At 40.8% G+C, this 26,799-nt stretch overlaps 1 pseudogene; it reads right to left on the bottom strand.

Annotated features, from left to right (window-relative positions):
- Positions 1–11,689: 11,689 nt before the first annotated feature.
- Positions 11,690–12,646, bottom strand: LOC101955280 (forkhead box protein I3 pseudogene; annotated as a pseudogene).
- Between the last annotated feature and the right edge of the window lie 14,153 nt (positions 12,647–26,799).

Below are 26,799 nucleotides of genomic sequence, written 5' to 3'. Positions count from 1 at the left end.
ATCAGGTATGGTAGAGATAATCCCTAGATATTGGGAAATAATACTAGGAAAATAAGATGAGACACTATCCAGATGCTGGGACAAGGTAGAGTAACCAGATGCATTAGTTAGATTCTGTGAATCTAGAGATATTAGTCAAAGAGCACAACCAGGACCAGGAACAAGAGATATTAGCCAAGTACTAAGATTAGGTAGAGAAAACAGAGACAATACCCAGATATGGTAACCAGATACATTATCCTGGTACCATGGCCACTTAAAGTAACTAGAGACATTAGTCAGTTATTGTGGCCAGGTACAGTAAACAAAGACATTTGCAAAACATTAGTCTTGCTAATACCAGAGACATTAGTCACTTACAGGGACCACATACAGTAAACAGAAACAATAAATAGCATAACCAGGTACAGTCAACAGAGATATTAGCAAGCTATTGGGACTAGGTACAGTACTAGAGACATTAAGGAGATACTGGAACCAGATAGAAAAATCACAGACATTAGCCATATACAGTGACAGGTAGAGTAAACAGAGACATTCGCCTGATACTGTGACCAGATTCAGTAACCTAAGCCATTGGCAAAGAAATAAGATCACTGCTCTAACTTTATCTGACCATGTATGTCAGAAAGCTTTGGAACTGGGTTGCAGGAAGAATTTAGAAAAGTTTGGAGAAGCAGGCTAGAAAAATCTTAGAACTCTGTGAGTGAAGCTTAATAGGTGACTGGTGGTGGCTCAAAAGAACAGAACGCTGGTAGGGATACAAGAGTAAAGACTGTGCCAATGGGGTTCTGAATGGAAACAAGGACTTAGGAATAGGAATAGAGGCATTTTCATTCGTGTTACATTCCAGCAAGGAACTGTGCGTTGGGAAACTCTGTGAGGCTGAGTTGCAATGTCACAGAATAATCTGGTGAAGAAAATTTCCAGACAGCTCAGCTACAGGACATAGAAACAATATGCAGATACAATGAGCAGGAACCAAAGGTACTAACCAGACCAGGTACAGTAATCAGACATATTAGCTAGATTTTCATGCCCAGGACTAGTAATCTGAAACAACAAATAGATAAGATCAGGCACAGTAGTAATGTGGGTAGTGACAGCTGATTTTAGCCAGGTTTACAGAGCAGAAAGACTTTTAAGCCATGCAGTTTGGCAAGAGAAAGTAGAAGGTTTCAGATTGAGCCCAAGGAGGGTGTGGTTGCTTAAGAGATTAGTGCCATTAAAGAGAAACCAACTATTTTTAATTGCAACTATAGAAAAGAACTTTTGAGGATCTCTCAGGAACTGGCCATACTCCTCCATCCTAGTCATGTGTATAAAAGTCTAAACCCATTTCAAAGACTTTGTGTTAGGAAGAAAACCCCAGGGCACTCTTTTGGCTCAGGGCTGTGTAGAGAATTATTTCCTGGGGATTCATTCCTCAAGGTCCAGCTGTCCAGGCAACTCAGTAGCTGCTGCAGCCACTTTCCAAATGGTCCTGGCTATTACTCCTGCCAGTGTCATGCCCTGGAATCTTTTGCAGGGTGCTCATTTTATAGATATGGAAAAAACACAAGTGACAGGGTTCTGGAGGCTTCCACCAAGATAGCAAAGGAAAGCCTTGGAGGCCAGGCAGTGCATGGCATGGTCAGAATCCTTAAGAACAGCCAATAAAAGAGTGATAAGAGAAGCTGTAAGAGTGAAGAGTGAGCTGCAATAGAGACCATGAGAACCAGCATTTCTCATGCCCTAAACCCTGCTCCCATTCCCACACTACTTCCTGGTTCCTTTGGAAAATGTCAGCCAGTATTCACAGTCTCGGGGGGGATGAGCTGGAGGACTGCTTCCTTCAATTTCTCTAACTAGTAATTAGAGACATTAGTCAGAAATGCCAGGAACATAAAACCAATAAAAGCTGTAGTTAGACTGCATAACCAGCCCAAAAAAGTTGTCTTGCAAGGTGATAGGGATGAGGGCTGCTAAAGTCCTTTAGAGCTCACATTATGCAACCATGTGACCCAGATGCCAAACATAGAGCTACAGGAATTGATGTTTGCCCTGCTGGGGTTCTGGTCTTACTTTGGAGTAGTTCCTCCTTATCACTTACCTAGTCCTTCCTATGGATATGGGGATATTTAGCCTGTGCATTGTATCTTGGGAGTATTTAACTTTCTTTGTGGTTCACATCAGAGAGTTTGCCTTGAGTTTGAAAGAAGACTTTGAACTTGGATGTTTGAACAATGTTGGAACTATTGATTCATAGGAACTCTTGGAAATGAACTGAATACAATTTGCATTGTCACAAAATAAGGTGGACATCAGATTTTGGAGATTGGAGGCGGAATGCTCTGGTATCAATCTTAAATGTCTCCCCAAAGTCCATGTGTTGAAGACTTGTTCCCCAGTGCAACAATGATCAGATCTAGGGCCTTGGGCAGGTGACTCAATCATAAGGGTTATGATGTCATAAATGAATTATGAGGATTCATGATGGATTTGTAACTTTGTGGGCTATTGGGAGGTGATGGAAACTTCTAGTAACTAGAGACATTAGTCAGGAGGTGGGCCCTATTTGGAGGATATATGTCATTGGGGGAAAGCCCTTGAAGGGTACATTTTGACTTTTTTCCCAGATCCCCTTTCTCAACCCTCCTACTCTGATTTCTGGCCACCATGAAGTAAGTAGTTTTGATCCATCACATGCTCCCTGCTATGTTGCTCTAACTTGTCAGAGGCCCAAAGCAATAGGGCCAAGTAACCACAGACTTTAACCTCTTAAAATTATGAATCAAAATAAAAATTTTTCCCTTTAAGTAACTTTTCTCATGTACTTTGTCCCAGTGATGGAAAGCTAACTCACATACCACCCAAGGCCACCTCTGAATCCTGAGTCTACCTCTTTTGTCTAGCTCTGTTTACCCAGATCAGCAAATATTCCCATCTTTGACTTCTAAGTTTAGCAGTTTTCATATCTCCTTGCAAACAAAATGAAATGTACATTCTCAGTTGGGTTTAGGCCAAAAAGGTAGAGTTAATTAGAAAGGCGATCTTGTCTCAATGTGTGGAATCAGGGAAATGTCCACAGAAAAATAGATCCATTCTGCCCAATTTTCTTTTTCTGATACATCTGAGTACCATCTAGGGCAACTCCATTTACCCCATGAGCCAGCATTTCTCATGCCCTAAATCCTGCTCCCATTCTCACACTACTTCCTGGTTCCTTTGGAAAATGTCAGCCAACTAATCACAGTCTCAGGGGGATGAGCTGTAGGACTGCTTCCTTCAATTTCTCTAAGCTTCTCAAGCAAAACTCCTACATGTCTATCTGCTCATACTTATAAAGTGGGCCTGTCCAACCCTGACACTGGCTTGCTTGAAGAGTTTCTGTTGCCTTGAGAGGTGCTATGTTCAGGCTGCCCATTAGAATCACACAAAAACTTGTTTAAAATAAGCATTCCTGGGCCCCATCTGGGAACTACTGAGTCAGACATGAGAAGCATGGGGGCCAGGGACCTGCGTTTTCAACAAGCACCACAGGCCATTCTGCCTTGCAAAGGCTTTCTTGTGGACATCCCAGTTCAGAGCTGGGAAGCTGTTATCTTTGGCCAGCTCATTTTCTATTTCTTGGCCTCAACTTCCCAGAGCTGAAGGAATGAAGCAATAATTACTCTCTTGAAGAGTAAGGTTGGTATTGGAGATGAGATGGCCCCCACCCAGAGATAATATTCAGTAAATATTAATTATATTATTTATTAATTTTTCCTAATACTCAACATAGCTGTGTTCATTTCAAGGATTTGATGGGGGAGATGGGGGCAGTTGCCTGTTGTTACTGCAGAATCTGCTTGCATTTTCTTGCAAGTCTCAGTGCTCTTTCTAGCCTCCCCACTTCTCTCTATTCTTCTCAGAATCCAAACTCTACAAAAGTCTTCTCCACTTTTGATCCTCTCAGAAATACATCATTAGAGGATGCCAATTTGGGAACTCCAGAGCCTCCTTCTGAATGGATTCAAAAGCAGATGCACCAGCCTTAGCATCAATGAGCAGAGCCTTCTGTTTGCAAAATGGCCCAAAACAAGTCATTTCATTTGAGGCAAACAAATATGTCTGGTTTTGTAAATATTCTACCTCAGCATGCATGAATTTAAAAACTGGTTTTACTCAAGTAAACAACTATCCGAGAGAAGGAAATGCCCAACTCCAGCCCACCTGATCCTTCCTATCCCACTTGAGAGGAAGTCAAACCTGGGAAGCTCTTACAAAACACAAACCCAGTGACAGATGTTCACTAAAAGCCTGAGACTTCATCCCAGCAGTGTATAGCACCTCCCATCACCCACCTCTCACAACCACATTACTGTCTGTATCTCTGCCTTAGTTCCTTACCCTATAAGTCACAACCAGCTTTATGATGAATACTAAAAGCAGAGATTGAAGAGACAGAAAAAGTGTCAGAACCAGACCAAGAGAGGCAGGGATGTTAGAAATATCAAACTAGAAATTTCAGATAATTGTGATATATGTGCTAAAGACCCTAAAGAAAAAAAGTAGACAACATGCAAGAACAGACGAATAATATAAACAGTGATATGAGTAGTCAAAGAAAAAGCAAAAAGATACACTAGATGTCAAAATACTCTATCAGAATTAAGAACTGCCTTTCATTGGATTGACGGTAGACCAGACTTGATGAAGGGAAAGACCAGAAAGCTTGAGAATATATCAGCAGAAAATTTCAAAACTGAAAAAGGGAAAAAAGCCTGATAATAAAAATTGCTTGGGGTGGTGGCACACACTCATAATCCCTGCTACTCAGGAAATTGAGGCAGAAGCATTATAGGACAGCCTGGACAACTGAGGGAGATACTATCTTAAAATGAAGAATAAACTAATAAAAGGACAGTGGATGTAACTCAGTGGTAGAGTGTCCTGGGTTCAATCACTAGTAACACCAGAAATAAGAATAATAATAATGATAAGTTAAAGCAAAATGACTAAAAATTTCCCTAAATTAATGTCAGACACCAGACTATAGGTCCAGGAAACTCAGAACACTAAGAAGAATAAATGTCAGAATAGCTAAAACTAGAAAATATATATTTGCTATATTCAAATTATGTGCCCTCAAATGTTATAAAGTTTTGGCCCCCAGTACATCAGACAGGGACTATATTTGAACACTTTTAAAAAGGAGGATAAGTTAGAATGAGGATGTTAGGGAGGGTCCTAACCCAATCTGACTGATGTCCTTACAAAAAGAGGAAATTTTGACAGACACACCAGGGAGACCCACAGAGAGAAAAAGCTATGTGAGTGCAGAGTAAGAAAGGTGGCCTTCTGTGAACCTATGAGAGAGACCTTAGAAATGAAAGCTACCAATGCCTGATCTTGTGCTTTCAGCTTCCAGAATGATGAGAAAATCATTTTCTGCTGTTTAAGCCGCCCAGTTTGTGGTATTTTTTAAATAGTATCTCTAACAAACCAAAAATATTGAACCTACACATCATTTTCAGGTGAGTGCACTCAAAGCCTCACAGCAGATGTGTGTGTGTGTGTGTTTGTGTGTGTGTGTGTGTGTGTGTGTGTGTGTGTGAGAGAGAGAGAGAGAGAGAGAGAGAGAGAGAGAAGTGTTGATTGGAAGAATAAGTTTGTTCATATTCAATTGGGGTGTTTTTTAAACTATACACAAATTAAAAAATAAAATGTATAGGAAATTTTATCTCCATCTCCATCAGAGAAATACATGCAAAATATAATTTAACCATGTAATTTAGCCATTCATATATTCATAAAAGCTAAATGAAATTTTTCCACTAATAAGTAGTAGTTCAAGAAGAGTAATATGGCACAGTGGCACAAGCCTATAATCTCAGCTACTCAGGAAACTGTCACAGCAGGATTGCAAGTCTGAGGCCAACCTGGGCAACTTCAAGATACCCTAATCTCAAAATAAAAAGTAAAATTGGGGGCTGGGGTTGTGGCTCAGTGGTAGAGCACTTGCCTAGTGTGTGCGAGGCCCTAGAGTCGATCCTCAGCATCACATAAAAATAAATAAATAAAAACAAAGGTATTGTGTCCAACTACAACTAAAAAAAATAAATAAATATTTTTTAAAAAAGTAAAATTGGATGAGACTGTAGCTCAGTCATAGAGCACCAGAGTTAAATTCCCAGATCTGGAATAAAAGAAGAGTAATATCAGCAAGACAGTGGACCACAAGTGACCTATTCATGTCCCACCCATAGCAGCTAGAATTTGGCAGCCATCTACAAATGAAAGTGCCCTTTTGGAACTGCATGTTGTAGGTTATGGAATCCAAGACAGAGGGACACCATTTAGAAAGGACGGGTTCACATCCAAGTGGCAGGCCTGCCAAATGTTGTTCTGGCTATGGACCCAGTAACAGCCTGAATCCCTGCACATTGAACAACAGGCCCTCTTGGCCTCAGTTCTACTACCAGCACCATTGCCAAGGGTTCTAGGAGGGGTCATGCCCACTCTTGAGTGACTAGCCTGCCAACCTCAGTTTCAACTGCGTATCCTGAAGCAGTCCTGTAATTTAGCCCCAGCCCTGTCTGCCTTAGCTGCAGTCTGAGAGCAACCCTGACCAACAAGGGACCCACTGGAAGTCATGTCTGTGTCCAAAGAGGCAGCCAGTAGGCAGCTCTGTCCCTTAACAGGGCCTCAAATAGCTCCATCCCTACAAGTTGGCTCCAACACCCACCCCAGCCACAGACCAGGAACAAGTTGTTTTGCTCACCAGGGATTGACAGGGACACAAATATATTTATGCTCCTGGAGGCAGGCCAGCCAACTGTGGTCAGACTAGACCACCATGTCCCAGTTCCAGACTTGCTCAGCTGTAGTCCAGAGGTAGCCCTTGCCTGCCCAGGAAACCAGCAGGTAGTATACCCACCTGTGCTCTCAGAAACAGGCCTTCATCTCAGCTGAAGCAATGCTGTAACCACTGTAACTCAGTTCTATCTCCTCTCTGCTGAAGTCTGGAGCCAGTCTGCCAGGGCAGGGACCCATCCAGGGAACCAGCAGGAGCTCTCCCAAGGACCTAGAGAAGGCCATACTAATTTGCACATCTGGGAAAAAAATGAGATGAAAGATATGTATACTGAAAACTTCAAGATGTTGACTAAATAAGTTGAAGAAGACATAAATAAATGGAAAGATATCTCATGTTGACAACTTAGAAAAAATTAATATCATCATAATGGCCATATTGGGATTGAGTGAAATCCCAATCAAAATTTCAACAGGATTTTTAACAGAAATAGAAAATCTTGAAATCTATATGGGACCACAAATAAATAAAGCAATCTTAAAAAGAGAGAATAGAGTTGGAGGCATCAACTTCCTGATTGCAAACTACAATCATCCCTTGGTATCCATGGGGGACTGGCTCCTGGACCTCCCATGTATACCACAATCCATGGGATGCTCCTGCCCCTTACAGGCATAGTATTTGTATACAGCTTATGCACATCCTCCTATATATATGAATCATATCTAGATTACTAACAATACCCAATACAATGTAAATGCTATGTAAATAATTGTTATGTTGTTTAGAGAATAATGACAAGAAAATGTCTGCGTATATCTTGTAAAGATGTAATTTTTTAGCATGAATAAAAACAATTTTTTAATTTTATTTTTAAAATTTTTTACCTTGAAATATTTTGGATTGATTTCATTTGTCAAAAATGAATATCAAGGAGGCATCTTTTCTAAGGTATTACATATACTAGCCTACTTTATGCTAATTAGGAATAAAATTGTTTATATCATTTTAGTGACAAGTGGGGGGGTTAGCTTTTTTACCATTTTTATTATTTTTTACATGACAGTAGAGTATATTTTGAAATATTATACATACATAAAATAACTATAACTTGTTCTAGTTATTGTGGTTATACTTGCTGTGGAGTTACATTGGTCATGTATTATTCATATATGAGATATGAGGATAGGAAAGTTGTGTCCCATTCATTCAACTATCTTTCCCATTACCAGCCCTCCTCCCTTCCCTTCAGTCCCTTTTGTCTAGTCTGATGAACTTCTAATCTTCCCCTCTCTTGTTGTAGGTTAGCATCCACGTATCAAAAAGAATATTCTGCTTTTGGTTTTCAATGTTTATAGCAGCTCAATTCATAACAGCCAAGCTGTGGAACCAACATAGGTAGCCTACAACAGATGAATGAATAAAGATAATGTGAGATATATATATATATATATATATATATATATATATATATATATAGAGAGAGAGAGAGAGAGAGAGAGAGAGACATAATGGAATAATACTACTCAGCCATAAATAAGAACAAAATTATGGCATTTGCTGGTAAAAGGATGGAACTGGAGAATGTCATGCTAAGCAAAATAAGCCAGGCACTGGCATAAATATATACAAATAGAACAATGTAACAGAGTAGAAAGCCCCAAAAGAAAGCAATGCAAATATGGTCAAGTCATCTTTGACAGGGTCCTGATAATACACACCATAGGAAAGGATAACCTCTTCAGTAAATCATGTGGGGAAATCATGAATGGGATGGTTGTGATTGCTGTACAATATTATGAATGTATTTAATGACACTTATCTATACACTTAAACTGTTAAGATGGTAAATTTTGTGTTTTGTATTTTACTATGAAAAAATGGAAAAGAAATTCAAAATACTTTTTTGAATTCCAAAATTTTAAAAAATCTGGAGAAAAGTTTTGAGTCTTCCCTACCCAGCTATGTAGTGACTCTGGGTGTGTGTTAGGGTAGGAAGGAGGTAAGGAGCGGCTTCCATGGCTCAAAGATCCCAAGCCATATTTCATTTTGCTGGGCAAGAGAGTTTTCTTTCATGATTTCAATTACATTGATCTCAAGCAATCTATTTCTCTTTTCTATAAAATAGATTAAACTATCAAAAAATATATAATTGAGTTAGGTACAGTGGTGTACACCTGTAATACCAGCTACTGGAGAGGCTAAGGCAGAAGCATCACAAGTTCAAGGCCAGCCTGGACAATTTAGGAGACCCTTCTTAAAATTTTAAAATGGGCCACCAATGTAGTTTAGTGGTGGAGCCTAGCATGCACAAGGCCCTGGGTTGAATCTCCAATATTGCAAAAAATAGATAACATTTTATATATTTTCATAAATATATACTATATATATTATATACATGAAAGTATATTAAGAATGTAATACACATACATTACATTCTTATATATAAGAATATATATATTACATTTTATATACATATATATATTACATTCTTTGCTGAGAGCCACGGCCGAGTCTGTATGGCTCCTGGGCATTTTGCCAACAGTATTGATTGACAGGCGAGGCATTAATATCCGCCTCTTCTGCTACTTTTGAGTTCTGGAGCTATTTGGGGCTGCTTGCGCTATTTTGGAGTTCTCATGGGGATTTCCCGGATTCCCCTGGAGTTCCCATTGGTTGGTAAGTGTAGGAGGAGGGATTTTGCGGGGAGCTATTTCCGGCTGGGGGTTCCTGCAGGAGCCCCGGCCCCTCCCCCCCACTGGCTTTTCGGGAGGATTCCCCAGGAGCTGTGTGAGGATTTTTCTTGCAGTTCAAAAATAAAGTTTGTTCCTGCTTCAGTGGCTGGTGATTTGTGCCCAGCCAGACTGCGCAATTCTTAATATATTTTCATGTATTTTATAAGTTGAGAAGACCTGATCATAGTATTGCACAACATGACAGAGGGTTTTCTTTCTTTTTTTTTTTTTAATCCCACTTAGAGTTTGTTTCATGTGATCCTTCTCAGCATGCAGTTTACTTTCCTAGAATTTTTTTTTTCTTTGCTGTTCTGGTTCACATTATAAATTTATAAATATAGAATTGTGCTAGAAACAATATTTATAAAAGTTCATATGCTTGCTCACATTCAAAATATCCTTAGATACAGTTTTCTGTACACACAGTAGGAGAGTAGCTAGTCTTTTTGGTTGTCTTTCTGCATAATGGTTAAAAAGTAATGATGACATAATCATAATGATTTTTTCCACATCCTATTTCAAAATAAAGATTTTTAAAATATTTTATCTTAAAGATAATATTCTGCTTTTCCCTATTACATAGGGAAAAGGCTTTTTGTTTGTTTGGTTGGAGTAGTTTTTGTTATATGCATGTGATTCTGTTTCTAAAAAATTCCAAACCCCAGTCTAAAACATGCTCACATCAAAGTCTAAAAACATGACACAAAGGTAACTCATTGGATGCTATCTCCATCTGAGTGGAATGCTGATCCCATAAATCCAACAACCACTTAATTTTTTAATATTTATTTATTTATTTATTTATTTTTATGTGGTGCTGAGGATCCAACCCAGGGCCTCACACATGCTAGGTGAGTGCTCTACCGCTGAGCCACAACCCTAGCCCCTAACCATTCATTTTTAATTAACACTTTTTAAATAACTTGCTATTCAACAAATAATGGCCCAATGTTTGCCATGTAATGTACCAGGTCTCTGCTGGGCACTGGGAGGGTGACCATGAGAGTTATTCAGGGAAAATGCCTCCAAGAAATGAAAGGGAGTGTTAAGATAATAAAAGCATTTATTATTTTTAAAATTTTTGACCACAAATGGCCGCACACTGATACAAACCATATTAAAAACTATGAAATTCCATTTAAAAACTATTTTTAATAAAATTTTAACAATACTTTGTTGAGAAATGAAATACCCAGGACAGGAGCTAAGAGGGACAGGATGTCATCAACTGATTAAGCAGTCACCGAAGACCTTGAACTTAGGCAGCAGGAGTGAGGCAGAGTTGGTGGGTGTCCCCCTTTCCTGCTCAGGGGAATATCACCAGGGATTGCTATTTCAACCAGAGTCTTTGGTAGAGCGAGATCCAGCTTCTGTTATGCCTACTTACTTATGTCTGCAGATGATGCAGTTTGTTTTAGCAGCTAGGATACAGGTTACCAGCACCAGCTCTGGAGCCAGGGCCCAGCTCCACCATTTCCTCTCTGGGACCTTGAGCAAGTCATTTCTTATCTCAGAATTCCACATCCATTGCATGGAAAGCAAGCGTGGGACAGGGCTCTCCCTGCCACTCCTGCAAGGTGAGGATTCCGTGGGCTAAAGATTGGTGCCCAGGCTGCCTGACTGCACGGTTTTATTGCGATTAGTACTTCGGGAGTACCAGACGTGACCTGTGAGCTGGGATTTGTAGTGCTTCCCATGGGCACACCTGATACAAACCATACCTGGGGGCCAAAGTTGGAGGTCTCATAATAAAGAGCCAACTACCTGTCTTTTCTAGAACAATCAGAAAGCTGCTAGACAGGAGACAGCCAAACAGCTGCTCTGCAAGCCTTTGACTGGTGGGTCCAACCACCTGCTCCAAGTGCCAGCTGCTTCGTTTCCCACCTAGCGACTTCGGGGCTTGTTCCAACTACCTAAGTACCTCTGAGCCCACCACCTGGCATACAGCCACAAGCTAGACAGACCCAGTCCCTGCCCTCACAGGGCTCACAGGCTACCTGGATCGGAATGCTGATGGATTTCTCCCCAGAGGTTCATCTCCAGGAAATCTGTAAAAGCTTGTTGGGTTCTAGGAGTTCCCTGTTCCACATGGTTCCTCCACTGTAGTAACAGGATCACCCAGGAGAAACGCAGAATCTCAGCCCCACCCCAGACCCAGCACTGGGAATCTGCACTGCAGCGACCTCAGATGTGCTGTGAAAACCTGAGAAGCACGGCCCTACACCTCAGAGGCCTCCCAGGGATAGATGTTGACCATGCCGAAGTTGTACAGGGGTCTACTGAAGGGGATGCTCTGGCGCCCAGGGGTGCTGGTAGGGAAGGGGCTGTAGGAAGATCACTGACTGCTGCCATTGCTGGTGCTCAGCGACGGTGTCTGCGGAGGCCTCAGTGGTGGAGGTCGCGGGGGAAGGCACTGCTTGAGGGCAGCTGAGCGCCTTGGACCCCCAGATAGTAGCTACTGGGCCTGCGCGCTTGATGCTCCTGCTAAGGGTGCCAAGGCTCCTGAAGAAGGCGCTAAGACAGGAGCCAGAGGCCAGCACCGGGCCCCCTGAGGGGACACGGGATTCTTGGCGCCCTCAGTCTCGGGCGACTGGCCACAGCACTGAGGAGGTGGGTATCCCTCCGGTGTGCCACCCACTCCAGTCCGCAATCCTGAAGACAGGTGTTCTGACTTGGAAGTCCCTGCAGTTGCCACAGAGCTGCCGCTGGCCTCAGAACGCTTCTTTCGCTTCTGAGGGAAGTTTCTATTGTCATCATCATGTTGCAGTTTGGATCCAGAGTCCAGTAATTACCTTTCCCTGGGTTCGTCCTCGTCGCGGGGCACCTTCTTGAAGCATTCGTTGAGCTACAAGTTGTGGCGAATGGAGTTCTGCCAGCCAGCCTTGCTGCACTGGTACAAAGGGAAGCTAATGGCCAGGAGCTGGTAGATGTGGCAAACGTGAGGTTGTCCTCCTTTGCGCTGTGGATGGCTATGGCGATGAGCACCAAGTATGAGTAGGGTGGCCGCACCATCTTCATTAGGTCCTTCTGGGTGGCGAAGGTCAGCCAGCCCAGCTGTGAAAGAGGATTTTCTATGGAAGTAACTCTGGGCAGTTTATGAGTCATGAACAGACCGTCTATGTTAGATCAAGGTTTCCTGCTAATCCAGCTCATCCTTCAACATGTGCAGAAGGTTGTGTATGGAATTTGAATAAAACACACCTTCAGTTGGAGACTTGAACTCAGAGCCCACTAATTAAACAGATCACAGGAAAAAGAAAATCTGTTGAATATTAGAGTAACTGGTTAAATGTAAAATGACCTACTAGGCACCCAAGAACTTCGGCTTGTTTGGTGCTGGGAATGGAACCAGGGGCCTTGTGCATACTGGGAAAGCGCTCTGCACCCAGCGCCAGAAGACTACGTACTGTGCTTTTTTTTTTTTTTTTTTTAAATCTGGAAAGGCATTGAGGCCACAATCTGAATCTGACATAAGAAAATTAAAATTAAGTAACGGGAATTTCGAGTGTCTGTTTTGCGGTCCGGCAGTGATCCTGATGGGAAAAGCGCAGCCACTCCCGGGAGCCCCCCTGTGGCTGCACATGGCGGGGCCAGACTGTAAAGCACGGTGGCCTCAGGCTCTCCAGGACCCCGCGGCTGAGTCTGGTGGAGCCCTGCGGGGCCGGACCCTGCGCTGCCTGGTCTCCTAGCCCAGACTGTCCCGCTCAGGCGAGGCCACCGCAGAGGACAGGCACGGTGGTGGGAAGGGCGGCGCGGGAGCGCAGCGGAGGCTGTCAGCCCCTTCCAGCCCAGGGAGGGCAGAGGACGCCCTGACAGCGGCCGCCGGTAGCGCCTTGGGCAACTGCTTTGCGGGTCGTTGAGACCTCACCACAATGGACAGAAGCCTGAGAGATCCTGGAGTGGGAGCAGACACTCCGCAACCGGAGAGAAAAGGCGGCAGACAAACCCTAACTGGCCAATTCCAAGCCCTGGACCCTTTGGGAAGATTTACTGGCCCTTAGCCTAAGGCCTGTGCTTGTAACATGGAAAGGCTGCTCTCAACTTTCCCCGGACCTTTTAAAAGAAAACTTTTGCCACATCTGGACTTTCCAAATGTAAAAGGGTAAATTTCATTTTAAAATTAAAAGTAACGGGAATTTTCTTGCAATTTGATATTTTCAATTTTGTCCAAAATTACTTTGGTAATATCCTGAAGCAGAATAGATGTTTGAAAATGTTGTTGATCTGAATTATGAATAAAACTTTTGACATGATTTTATTTTTTGGCATAATTTTCTAATTATTTGAATTTTTAAGATATTAAAACTTACTGCCTCAGCCTCCTGAATACCCAGGAATTATGGGTGTGCTCCACTATACCTGGCTTGAAACAGAATATTTTACAACTTACCATCGTGCCTAAATCATGTTAGAATCTCAGACATTTTTGTTGGAAATCAGAGTGTGTCAAAGGGAGCTGAGGGATACCAATATGGATATTGGTTGATGTCTGGCTATGGGTTATATTAAATGGTATTTTAAAGGGGTCAGTCTTAACTGAATGTACAATGAGAAGCCACTGCAAGTGTTTGATTATGAGGACAATATGAGAAGACCTGTGATTTAGAAAGAGCGTTATAATAGCATTTAGGAATAGGCATTGTAGGAGAGAAAATTAAATTGCAAATTTAGATTATGGCTATGGAAAAAAATAAAGTGAACTCTTATGGGTACTAATGTTATAGTTAAAGCTTTGTTCAGGGGTTTCATAAACTGACTTCCAGACCACCCATGTATAATCGAATCAAGCCTTTATTGAAGCACACGATGGCGGCTGACCAGAACATAAAGCTGATCAGCCCCGAACAATTGCAAGGGCACTCCTTATAAGCCTGAAAACCCCAAAAGGGATGTTCAGGGGGTCTAGCCAATGCAAGCAAGCCAGGTTACAGAAGCCGGACAGTGCAATCAAGGGGGGGGGGAGCCTAACCAATCACAGTTAGCCCAGTCACCCCAGTTACAGAAACAGAGCCCCATTACCCTAGTTACAGAAACAATACCCCATTAGGTAGTTCCATGTTCTTAAGGGTTTCTATAGCAAAAGGAAAAGAACATCTTGCCCCAGTCATGACTTGGCATGGTTGTTTTACAGGATGAAGTCATAAAACAAAATGGAGTCACATTTGCTCCTACTATCACACTATTATTTACTTAATTTATTTGATTGAATTTAAAAAGCATTTTTATACCTGGTATTAGAATTAACCTTTTTGTTATAGGAATGTCTTGAATGTAGATCATATCTTTTGACAATTTTATCTTCTCTCTTGAATCTGTGCTATGACTTTCCTTTGAGTGTAATGAATCTTCTAATTTGAGATAATATTTTGTAATCCTAGTAAATACATCCTTACAGTTTACAGCTTCAACTTTTTGAAATTAAAATGCAATTATATGAAATTTAATCATATTATAATTTCAGCATGGTATCACTCAAAATTGATAATGAACATTCAATTTGAGTGTTGACTTTATACAAAAAAATCAGTTTTCCAAAGTGTGTTTTGAGGAATGTTAATTCTATGAGATGTTTCTAGAATAGTTCTGTGTGCAGAAAAGTGCAGCAGATATCTTTTTGTGGTAGTTTGGTTCCAAAGTCAGTGTAGAAGGTAAAAAAAATTATGTATATATAAAATGGTATGTATGAATATTGGTTTTGGAAATTCCTTTGCTGCATCAAATAACATAAATATAATTTAGTAGGGTCACATTTTTCTCCAGCATTGTTCAAGTTTGCTTGGTTTTGTTGTTAATTTTGGTTGTTTCAAGTGACGCAGGATGCTGCCAATTACTATGTGATTGGCAGTACATCCATTCAGAGTTCATCTTAATTGCATACACTGTATCTCTTGTTTTCAGAATAATTTTGACCCCTATCTGATCCCCTCATTGAAACTAACATGTACATGCACCAGATGTTCTTCCTGTGATTTTTGTCCATTCTAATTTATCACCATAACCGACCTGGGAATTGTGTACCACTAGAATCTTCATCTAATAGCATAATCACAGATGGTCTTAAGCATTTGGGGGATGGGGAGAAGCTATAAATCACTTAGAAAACTCCGTGAAAGCCTAGGGATACTTTGGGAACAAAAAAATATATATAATGCCATGATACACACACGATCTATATAGTTTCAGGAACCCTGTAAGTCCATAGGTAAAGTCATATATGAACTTGAAGATAAGAAATTTTGAGTAAGAAAGAGACTCAGAGAGTCACCAGCATCAGTCCCTTAAGGGGCTAGGTTGATGAAACACATCTGCTTAGCCCCAAGACTGCTTCAAACATCCTGGCGTCTCTCAAGTGGTAACTGTCAATACAAACCCAAGAACACCAAGACGGAGCTAGAAAGCACGCTCAGGAAAAGACTACTGCAGAACACGAAAGAAAATTATCACAACTATCAGCAAAACTTCTTTAACCTTGGGGAGAGGACATTTGCTTTGCAACACAGGAAAAATCTGAAGGCAGGAGAAGTCCAGTCCAGAAAACTCACACTAACCATTGGCTGGGGCATGTCCCATGGAAATGCAGTCTGCATGGTCCTCTGTATGGTCCTGCACCATCCTGGCTTGGCCTCCCTGGTCTGCACACCCAGCACAACAAAGCCAACTCCCTCTGCCATTTATCTCCATGGCTCCTTCCAGGCTGAGCAGGAACTAAGCCCCGAGCTGCTGATGACCATGTCAGAATCAGATGCAGAACAGGACGTGCTAACTATGGATAGCAAGGGGCTCCAGACTATCCCTAGCAAAGGCAAGACTCAGTTTTTATGATGTGTTCATCTGAAGTGCAGAGAAAGCACTGTGATGAGCCCTTGACTGCGAAAATTAAATGAATTTATCTCAAATCTAGTCAACTTTGGAGAGGGTAGGCCTCTGGGCTCTTTAATTTGTTGGTTTCACCCCATGCAGGTGGTTAAATGATAGCAATCACCATTTTTAACAGGTTTTTTTTAAATATGGAATTAGCATGTCTTTTAAACTATAAGGAAAATATTCTTTCCATTGTTTCAATAGCTTGAAATTTTATTTATACCTGATTAATATTCAAACATAGTTGTTTTATGATTCCCAGTTTTTACATACATTTGAATAACAGGAAATTGGAACACTGAGTTCTACGTACACATATACAGATATATTCATTTTATTCTTTTTAGTTATATAAAACACAATGATACACCCTGAAATAATCACAGAAGCATGAAACACAGCTTGCTTCAAATCAGTCCCCAGCACTTGCCCCGTGCTACCCCCACTCGCCTTCCTCCACTCCAGCCATCCGTCTTCAATCCATTTATACTTCATTTTGTTTTGTTTTTTTCATTGGTGTCCATGGATACACCTGATGCTGAGACCCACAGGGCCACATCTGTGTATGCTCATGTCAAAGTTGGAAGGATTCATTCCACAGTTTTTTCCCTTTTACTGTCCCTTCTTTCCCTCATTCACCTTCATTGGCTTTACTGATATGTCCTCTATTTTGATGAAATTCCCTCTCCCTTTATTTCCCTTTCTATCTCTCTTTCTTTTTTATCACTCCTGCTTATTTTGGATTAGCTTCCACATCAGAGAAAACATTTGACCTTTGATGCTTTGGGACTGGTTTATTTCATTTAGCATGACACTCTCCAGTTTCATCCATATATTTATTGGCAAATACCATAATGTCATTCTTTTTTTATGACTGAGTAATTCTACATAGTGTATATAAACCACATTTGCTTCATCCATGTATCTGTTGAAGGGCATGTAGGTTGGTTCCATGCCTGGGCTACTGTGAATTGTGCTGTCATTTGGAAAAATAAGAGACCCAGAGTAGCCAAAGCAATCTTTAGCAAGAAAGTGATGTAGGAAGCGTCACAATATCAGACCTCAAATTTAAAAAAAAAAAAAAAGCATCGTACTTGTACTAAAACAGGCATGAAAACAAATGAAAGAGTTAGAAGACAAACCCACATAAATACAATTACTTCATACTAGACAAAGATGACAAAAATATACATTTGGGAGAAAGATAGCCTTTTTTAACTCTATAGTCTATATTTATTCTCTCTTTAATTTTATTTATTATTTATATATGACAGAAGAATGCATTACAATTCTTATTTTACAGAGCACAATTTTTCATGTCTCTGGTTGTATACAAAGTATATTCACACCAATTCGTGTCTTTATACATGTACTTTGGATAATAATGATCATCATATTCCAACATCATTTATAACCCCATGCCTCCTCCTTTCCCCTGCAACAACTCTGCCCTATCTAGGGTTTGTCTATTCCTCCTATGCTTCCTCTCCCTAACCCACTATGAATCAGCCTCCTTATATCAAAGAAAACATTCGGCATTTGGTTTTTTGAGATTGGCTAACTTCAGTTAGCATTATCCTCTCTAACTCCATCCATTTACCTGCATATGGAGGTAAAGATAGCCTTTCTAACAAATTATTCTGGTAAAACTGGAAATCCACATGTACAATAATGAAATTTGACCCCTATCTCTCACCCTGCACTAAAATCAACTCAAAGTGGATCAAAGACCTAAGAATTAGACCAGAAACCTGCAACCGCTAGAAGAAAATGTGGGCTCAAGACTTCAAAGTGTCAACTCAGGAACAGACTTCCTCAACAAGACTCCTAAAGCAGCAGAAATAAAATTAAAAACCAATAAGTGGGATGGCATCAAATCAAAAAGCTTCTTCACAGCAAAGGAAACAATTAAGAGTGTAAAGAGCCAACAGAATGGGAGAAGATCTTTGCCACCTGCTCCTCAGATAGGCATTAATATTCAGAATATACAAAGAACTCAAAAAAACAAATAACCCAATGAATAAATGGGCAAAAGAACTAAACAACTTTTCAAAAGAATAAAACAGATGACCAACAAATATATGGAAAAAATGCTCAGTATCTCTAGGAATCAGTGAAATGCAAATCAGAGATACACTGAGCTGGGCGTGGTGGTGCACACCTGTAATCCCAGTGGTTCAGGAGGCTGAAGCAGGAGGATCATGAGTTCAAAGCCAGCCTCAGCAAAAGCGAGGTGCTAAGCAACTCAATGAGACTCTGTCTCTAAATAAAATACAAATTAGGGCTGGGGATGTGGCTCAGTGGTTGAGTATCCCTGAGTTCAATCCCCTCGCAAAAAAAAAAAAAAGATACATTGTGATTTCATCTCATTCCAGTCAGAGTAGGTGGCAATTATCTAGACTGAAAATAATAATAAATGATGGCAAGGATGTGAGGGAAAAGATAAACACTCTTACCTTGATGATGGAACTGCAAATTAGTGCTACCACTCTAGAAAGCAATATGGAGATTCCTCAAAAAACTAAGAATGGAGCCAACACATGACTCAGCTATACCCACACCTCAATACATATCCAAAAGATTTAAAATCAACAGAGTACAATGATACAGCCACATCAATGTTTATAGCAGCACAATTCACAGTAGCCAAGGTATGGGTTTCAGATAGATAGAGGTAAAATATATATGTATTATATATTTTGGTACCAGGGAGTGAACCAGGGGTTATTAACCACTGAGCCACATCCACAGCCGATTCTCTGTTGTTGTTTTTTTAATAATTATTATTTTATTTATTTATTTTACTTTTATGTGATGCTAAATTTGAAACCATGCTTCACACATGCTAGGCAAGCACTCTGCCACTGAGCTACAGCTCCAGCCCTTTGTTTTTGTTTTTGTTTTCAGACATTGTATCACTAAGTTGCTTAGGGCCTCACCAAGTTGCTGAGATTGGCTTTGAAATTTAAGATCCTCTTTCCTCAGCCTCCTGAGCTGCAGGGATTACAGGCCTGCATCAGGGCACCTGGCTTTGAATTATATTTTTAATGAGAAATGAGTTCAAGGCTGCATTTTGAGAACTGACCAGAAGATGGCAGTGCCTGACAAGGAGTTTTGATGTTTTTTTGCCTTTGTCCCCTCTGCACCCCCAATCTCAGCAGAAGTTGCTATCAAAAGCCACATTCAATATGTTTTAAGACATTCTTCACTTCTTAGCATTGCACCCTACATCAGAAACCAGCTGTTTAAATCCTTTGGAAAAGTAAAATAAAATGGTCTTTTTTGTTTTTCTGCTGAGCTAGGAATTAAACCCAAGGCTTTGTGCATGCTAGGCAAACACTTTGGATGAGCCACATCCCCAGCCCCCAAAATAGTTATTTTAAACTATTTTTTTTCTAAATACCCCAAATAAGGAGTTCGATTTATTTATTTCAATAAATCAGTACTATAATTGTAGACTGATCTATGGTAATTTAAATGAATTTGCAGAATCTTTTTAATAAAAAATTGATTTAATGGAGGCACTATTCATTTCTTTTTTGCCTCATAAATTCCCAAAAACATTATCATTAGATTTTGCTATTGTTTCAATTCAATTTACTATTATTGTGTGCCAGGTAATACATTATGCTCTATCTGCCAGGCATCTCCTCTCCTGTAAGAACCAACTGCTAATAAACAGAAAAGAAAGAAAAAATAAAGTGGTAAAGGCAAAAGAATTTAGAGTCTGACAGTTTTGGTTAGAACCCCACTTTTAGTTACTCTGAATATAATTATTTCACTGCTTTTTAAATACTACTCTTTGTTTATATGCCTGTCTGGCTTAAATGATGTCTCAGAAACTGCTAATCACACCATATATAATGTATTATAATCATACACACACACACACACACACACACACACACAAAATGACACCATTTTATTCCACAAATATGTCATGTATTATGCTAGTCATAAAATTTCAGAAGTGGTCATAGTTACTTACTCTACACTAAGTAGGTAAAAGAAAGAGAAGTCATTCAGTATCTGAAACATATGATGTAAGGCAGACATTGGTAGGAGACAAATGGCTGAAGTAGGAAAAGGGGCAGCTCTTGAGAGTTTTAGACTTAATCTGAAGGAACTGGTTTCCAAATACTGGTCTATGGACCAATTACAGATTGCCTGTTTTATAATTGTTAGACTCCTAGGCTTTGCCAGTGTTCACTGTTCCTAGGTGGCATTTATGTTGCTAATCATGGGAACCACACTTCAGAACCAGGCATAATGTGTTGCACCTCTGATTTTGGCTCCAATGAACTCCTTTTCCACCATTGAATACAGTCATGGAGGACCTGTTGTCAGAGTCCCACCTTCTCTCATCTGCAGAAACCTAGCTAGGTTTCAAATAATGTTCAAAAGTTTGTTTCATAAATCAGGGCATGTTGGCACTGTAATCCCAGTAACTCAGGAAGCTGAGGCATGAGGATCATAAGTTTGAGGTCAGCCTAGGTCATTTAGGGAAACTCTATCTCAAAATAAAAAATAAAAAGGGCTGGAGATGGTACCCCAGATTCAATGCCCAATACCCCTGCTCCAAAAAAACACACAGAATTTGTATCATAGAAAGTTCCCCAGTTATCCTGATGAACTGCCAAAACTGGAAATACAGGAAAGCTACTAAATTATTTTCATCAGGGAATAAATGATCATGCATGTATTTTATATAGTTTACTCTGAACAATGTTTAGGAAATTAAAGAGCAGAACATAGAGATGAATTAGAACACTATGGAAATCATCCAGGCAAGAGGCACTAAAGGCTTACCTTAAATTAGGATGTAGAAGAAAAGCAGTGAGGAAGATAAAGGTATTTAGGTCAAGATAAGCAAGCCTTGATTAATCTAATCATCAGTTCTCAAAGTTTGGCTTCCTTCAGAACCACCCAAAAGGTGAGGGGCTATCTAACTTCACCTGGACTTTTTGAGTTTCTGTGCCTAACCTAGAGTTCCTAACTCTGTAGTTTTGAGGTGGAGCCCATGAATCCACACATATGATAAGTTCCTAGGTGGCATTCATGTTGCTAATCATAGGAGCCATACTTAAGAACCAGGCATAATGTGTTGCATCTCTGATTTTGGCTCCAATGAACTCCTTTTCCACCACTGAATATAGTCATGGATCACCTGACAGTCAGAGTCTCACCTTCCCTCAGCTGCAGCAGCTTAGCTAGATTTCTTATTCTGAATTTTCTTTCTTTTTTTTTCTTCACTTTTTTCCCCTAAGTATTTCTGTTGATTCTTTTTAGTTATACATAATATTAGGATATGGGATATGAACATAATCACAAAAGCACAAAATATAATTTGGTCTAATTCAGTCCCCAGCACTTGGATTTCCACTTCACTTATTCCTTAAGGTGGTCAGAGTTTTTCTGTTTCCAACCAAAAACTCCAACAAGAGAGTGAGGGAATCTTGGTAAGATGACCCTATTAGTTTTGTATAGCTGCTGTGATAAGTGACCCCAAACTTAGTAGTTTAAAGGGACAGAAATTTATTCTCTCTCAGTTCTGCAGGCTAGCAACCCAAAACCAACATCACTGGGTCAACATTCAATGTTCAGCACGGCCACACTCCTTTGGAGACTCCAGGGGAGAATCTTCTTGCCTCTTCCTTCTGATGCTCACTAGTATAACTTCATTTTTGGCCACAGCAACCTCATCTCTGCCTTCATGACCATCTTTCCTTTTCTTCTGTGCAGAATTTCCCTGCCTCTCTCTTCTAATGTTACTGTGAGTCCATCTGGATAATCCTAAGATTATCTCCTTAGAGATAGATTAGATCCTTAACTAAATCACATCCACACAGTCTTTTTTCCAAATAAAGTAACATTTATAGGTTCCAGAGATTAGGCTATAGATACTGGGGGAAGGACACTTTTTTTGGCCTAACACAGTGACCAAGAGTCATCCTGGTTTTAGTGCTGAAAATCTTACATTCTAGGAAAACTCTCCGTCCCAAAAAACTTGAACTGTTTTACTTTTTCCTTAAACTTCTTTGCTTTTGTAATGCTCATTTTTTTTATTCTGATGGGAAAAGGTTAAAAATGCTGTATCAGGGGTAGCTTTAGCTGTGGCCTATAAAGATATGAGAATAAAAAAAAACCCATAGGGCTTTGGGACCTATTGGAGTGTCATTTATTTGTCAGCCCATCAACCTCACTGCTAATGCCCTCAATCCAACAGGGCATTCTTCTAGGGAAAGAGAAAGCTACCCTGCAGTTTCCCATGACAAGCCTAGTCACCAGAATCTGCCAAAGGTTGCAGACATCTAATAGATGCAATATATGGCTGTGCCACCTCCAAGAGATCACCATCTGTCCTGGTACAGCAGGGACAACAGTGTGAGTCCTGGATGTGCATGAGACCACCAGCCTCTCCCCATTCCCAAGCTGAAGAAGTCCCTTCTCCCTCCAACTGCTGTGAAATCCCCCACTCCACCCTGGCTCTCTCCCTTCTCCCCCCAGGACACCTGGGGTAGATAACGTACCTACTGAGATTGGGTTTTCTCGAAAGACAACAAGAAAGGTTTTTCTTCTAATAGCTGTTGCTCAGAATCCTACAAATGCCCTTGAGATAGGAAACATAAGGGGACTAGCTACTAACTCAATATAGGAGACCAGGGTGGGGAGAAACAAAAAAACTTTGACACACACATTAACATCTCATTAATACCCATACTCTACTGTGTATTACCTACCACAAATCCACAGCAGTGAGGCAGTAAATCATGTAGGACTTTTAATCCTCTGAGTTGCACTGGGATTCCAGCTACTTATGAAGTGTGAGGAGGATGGAGGCCCCTAGCCAACTACTCAGGCTGAGAGACTGCTGGCTCTGAGCTTAGCAAAGATCATAGCAGCAAACACTAGGTGCCAGGTCTCCTGCTAGTGCCTTATGCACACTATGCCTTTAACATGCACGATGTCCTCAGGCAGCAGGTACTCCAGATACAAATCCCTTATCTGCAACCTTTGGAGCAAGCTCTATTTCATAATTCAGAACTTTCAGAGTTTTAGAAAGGTATAATGAATCTAATTTATATCACATAACACTCCAAGAGGATTTGAAGCAGCTCTCATACAAACTAATTAACGCTCCTTCAATAAAACAAATAATCAGCCAGTTTGGTGGTGCAAACCTATAATCCTAGTGACTTGGGTGGCTAAGCAGAAGGATTTCAAGTTAAAGGACAGCTGGACAATTTATTTAGAAACAAGGTCTTACTGAATTGCTTAGTGCCTTGCTTTGGCTGAGGTTGGCTTTGAACTTGCAACCCTCCTGTCTCAGCCTCCTGAGCTGCCAGAATTACAAGTGTGTGACATGGCACCCAGCTTGGCTTTATTTTTGACTTTAGAATCAGCAACACTTCATACCAAAAAATAGAGTAAGTGATCTGATGAGCCAAGTAGAAGAGATTAGTTTTCTAGACAGAAAAAAAAAAAAAGACTGAAAACCAGAAACAAACTAATAAAACCAAAAAGTGAATTGGCCATTTCAAACTTACTTTCAGTATAAAGCAGGGACAGAGAGACAAACATTAAATAAATAATTGGTCAACAAAAGTTTACTTTCCTGTGTAAAAATTAGGACACTTCATTATCATATCAATTGAATCTAGACTGGGAAATTTGTCTCTTCTTTCTCTAATCCTGATAAATAGATGGCAGACATACATTAAGTGTGGCAATGTGAGGTTGGGAAGATGGTTCTGTGGACTGGGTGAACTGTGTTGACACCCACATGCTTTCTTTTGAAGGACATTTGCCTGAGGCCACTCTGGCCTTGCCTGGCTTGAGTTAGCGGGATACTCTACATTCCTCAGAAAATAACCTGTTATCTGCAGGAGAAATGCAGGCCCAAGGACTCCTACCTGCCATTAAGAAGTGCATGGGTTTCCTTGAAGGGGGATTTTATGACCTTTACACAGACCAGATTCCAGGACTTAGGGAGACAGGATAATTAGAAGTGAAGCCTCCAAAAATAAAATTTATAAGAAAAAGCTGGAATTGGAACAAGTCAGCACAGGTCAAGGTGACACAGAATTGACTCGGCTCTTTAGCATGTCATTGTAATAGTAAAATCTCCTCTACATGGGGTAAGATGATACACAGTGGATCCTCTATTAGTCAAAAGTGAAGAGGTGGACCTGGCCAGGATTCCATGGAAACTTCCCTGGAGCCCCTAATGAAACAGGAGTGAAAGAAGAGCACACTGTCCCTCTCCTCTCTGAGAGGAACCACTCTCTCCCTTTCTCCTTTGAAAGTGTTTCCTTTTTCCTATTCCTTCTAATAAACTCATGATTGCCATTGAATGACTCATCTGAAATTTTTCTAGCATAAGAACCAATGACTGAAGACATCTATGGCCATGTTGGCTCTGTAGACAGCCTTGCTCTGCAACACTGACATCTCAGGTGGGATAAATAAGTTATGCTATCAGATCCAGTGTCCCACAGCTTGTTTAAACTTGGTGAATGGAACTTTAGCTTCAGTGAATCTATTTAGACTTTTAGTCTGGTCTTTTGGAGCCTAATGCAAAAAATTAGTCCAAAGAAGCATCCTTCTGTAATTTTTATTTAACAAGTGAAATGTGCCTCATACCAGGTACACTTAGCAGGTCCAAGAGGGATTCTCTTCCACAGTTCCCAGGAGACAGCTGTAACCAAGTCTCTGATGCTTGAATTATCCCAGTGGTTAGACAACAACAAAAACCTCAAGAACTTCATATTATCATTCTCTCTCTCTCCTTCTTCTTCTTCTTCTTCTCCCTCTCACTCTCTCTCTCCTTCTCCCTCTTCCTCTCTAACTCTCCTCTCCCCAAGGAGCATGAGAGTTATAAAATGTCCAAAACCTCTCCATTGAATTCTCCAAGTTCTTTCTTTGGAATCAGGAAACACAATGCTTGTGGCATTTACATCCTTAGAGTTGAAAATTGGTGTAACTGGCAGGAACTCAAAGAGGAACATGTTGACTCCATAGTTGCCAAGGGGCATGGGGTCGGTGGGGAAAATCCAGGCTGGCCATAAGTCTTGATGTGGTTAGAAGTGGTTTCCCTATTGGATGGGTGGGGACCACTGCATACAATCAGGGACACCCTGAAAATCCAAATAGAGGTGCTGCAAGTTTTGGAAGAACATCCAAAGTAGTCATGGGAAAGAGAAATTAAAAATGTCAGGCATTGGTGACAAAGCCTCTGATGTGCGCATTAAAGTTAGTCACAATCTGGGAGTTAGCTACTCACATTAGTACAGAAAGAATTAAAACTAGAAAGAGAAGTCCATTTAGCACAGGTTGACAGCAAGGATGGGCTGTCATGGCATTTAGAACTTGCAGACAAACACCTGCAAGTCATGGAGTGCCCTTATGATAAAATGAGTAGACACCATGGATCCAGAGTCTGTATTTGGGCATTGGTGACTAGCAAATACTTGGGCCCTCAGACATAGGACCCACTCAGAGACTCTGCTAGTTCCAGTGACTCAGAAGTTATTGTGAAGGATGTAGATATAATGGAAGCTAGAGTGGTAGTTGTCCAAAAGGTAAAGACTCACCAGGAATGGCCTGAGGATGCAGATCCACATCTATTTCCAGCTCCAAATCCATATTTACATACTGCCAAGAGACCACATACCCCCCACTGCCCCTGTGGAGCTGGTGGGACAGGGGTCCAAGTTCAGGCAGAAAGTTAAAAAAAAAAAAAAGTACACCAGCATGGCTGCTTCATTTGTGGGGATGATATTGAATGGCCTAGAACTACCTAAAATGACTTCAGTAACTGCTCACGCTGCTTTGCATCAGTGACTTTAGGCCAGTGCTGCTGATGTAAGTGTGGGGTCATTACCAGCTTGGCTGCTTCTTGGTCAAATTTAGGATATACTCCTATGCCCAGAAGCACCTGGGCTTCTAAGGAAGAATTACAGATCTGTTTGCAGGACCTGGGGATGAAACATGCTATTTAGGTGCAGCTCTTTCCAGGACTGGACAGTATGACTTTCACTGCCAGGATGACGGATATGGTGTTACACATAGCCCCTTCATTCATTTATGGTGCCCCATTAGTAGGGCAGCTTCTCCAGCAAGCAGCACAATTGATAGCAGATCTAGGGGAGACAGATTGAGAGAGAAAATGGGAGTCTGTATCTCAACCCAAACTGGAAGGACCTCTCTAAGTCTCCCATAAATGGATGTGGGTGGACTTAATAGCAGCAGTATTAGATGAAAGGAAAATGGATAAATAGCCTAATGCCATCCTGGTAGTTATGGAAGCAATTATTAAAAAGGACAAATGGTTTCAGCCATTAACTCTCAATAAGGAAAAGAAAAGGGAGGCGGTCAGAAAGGTAGACTGGACTCCTACTTCAAAAGGAGACAAAGACAAGCATC

Source organism: Ictidomys tridecemlineatus, chromosome 10 (genome assembly GCF_052094955.1).
Source record: "Ictidomys tridecemlineatus isolate mIctTri1 chromosome 10, mIctTri1.hap1, whole genome shotgun sequence".
Taxonomy (NCBI): Eukaryota; Metazoa; Chordata; class Mammalia; order Rodentia; family Sciuridae; genus Ictidomys; species Ictidomys tridecemlineatus.
This window is presented reverse-complemented; position numbering and strand designations above follow the sequence as displayed.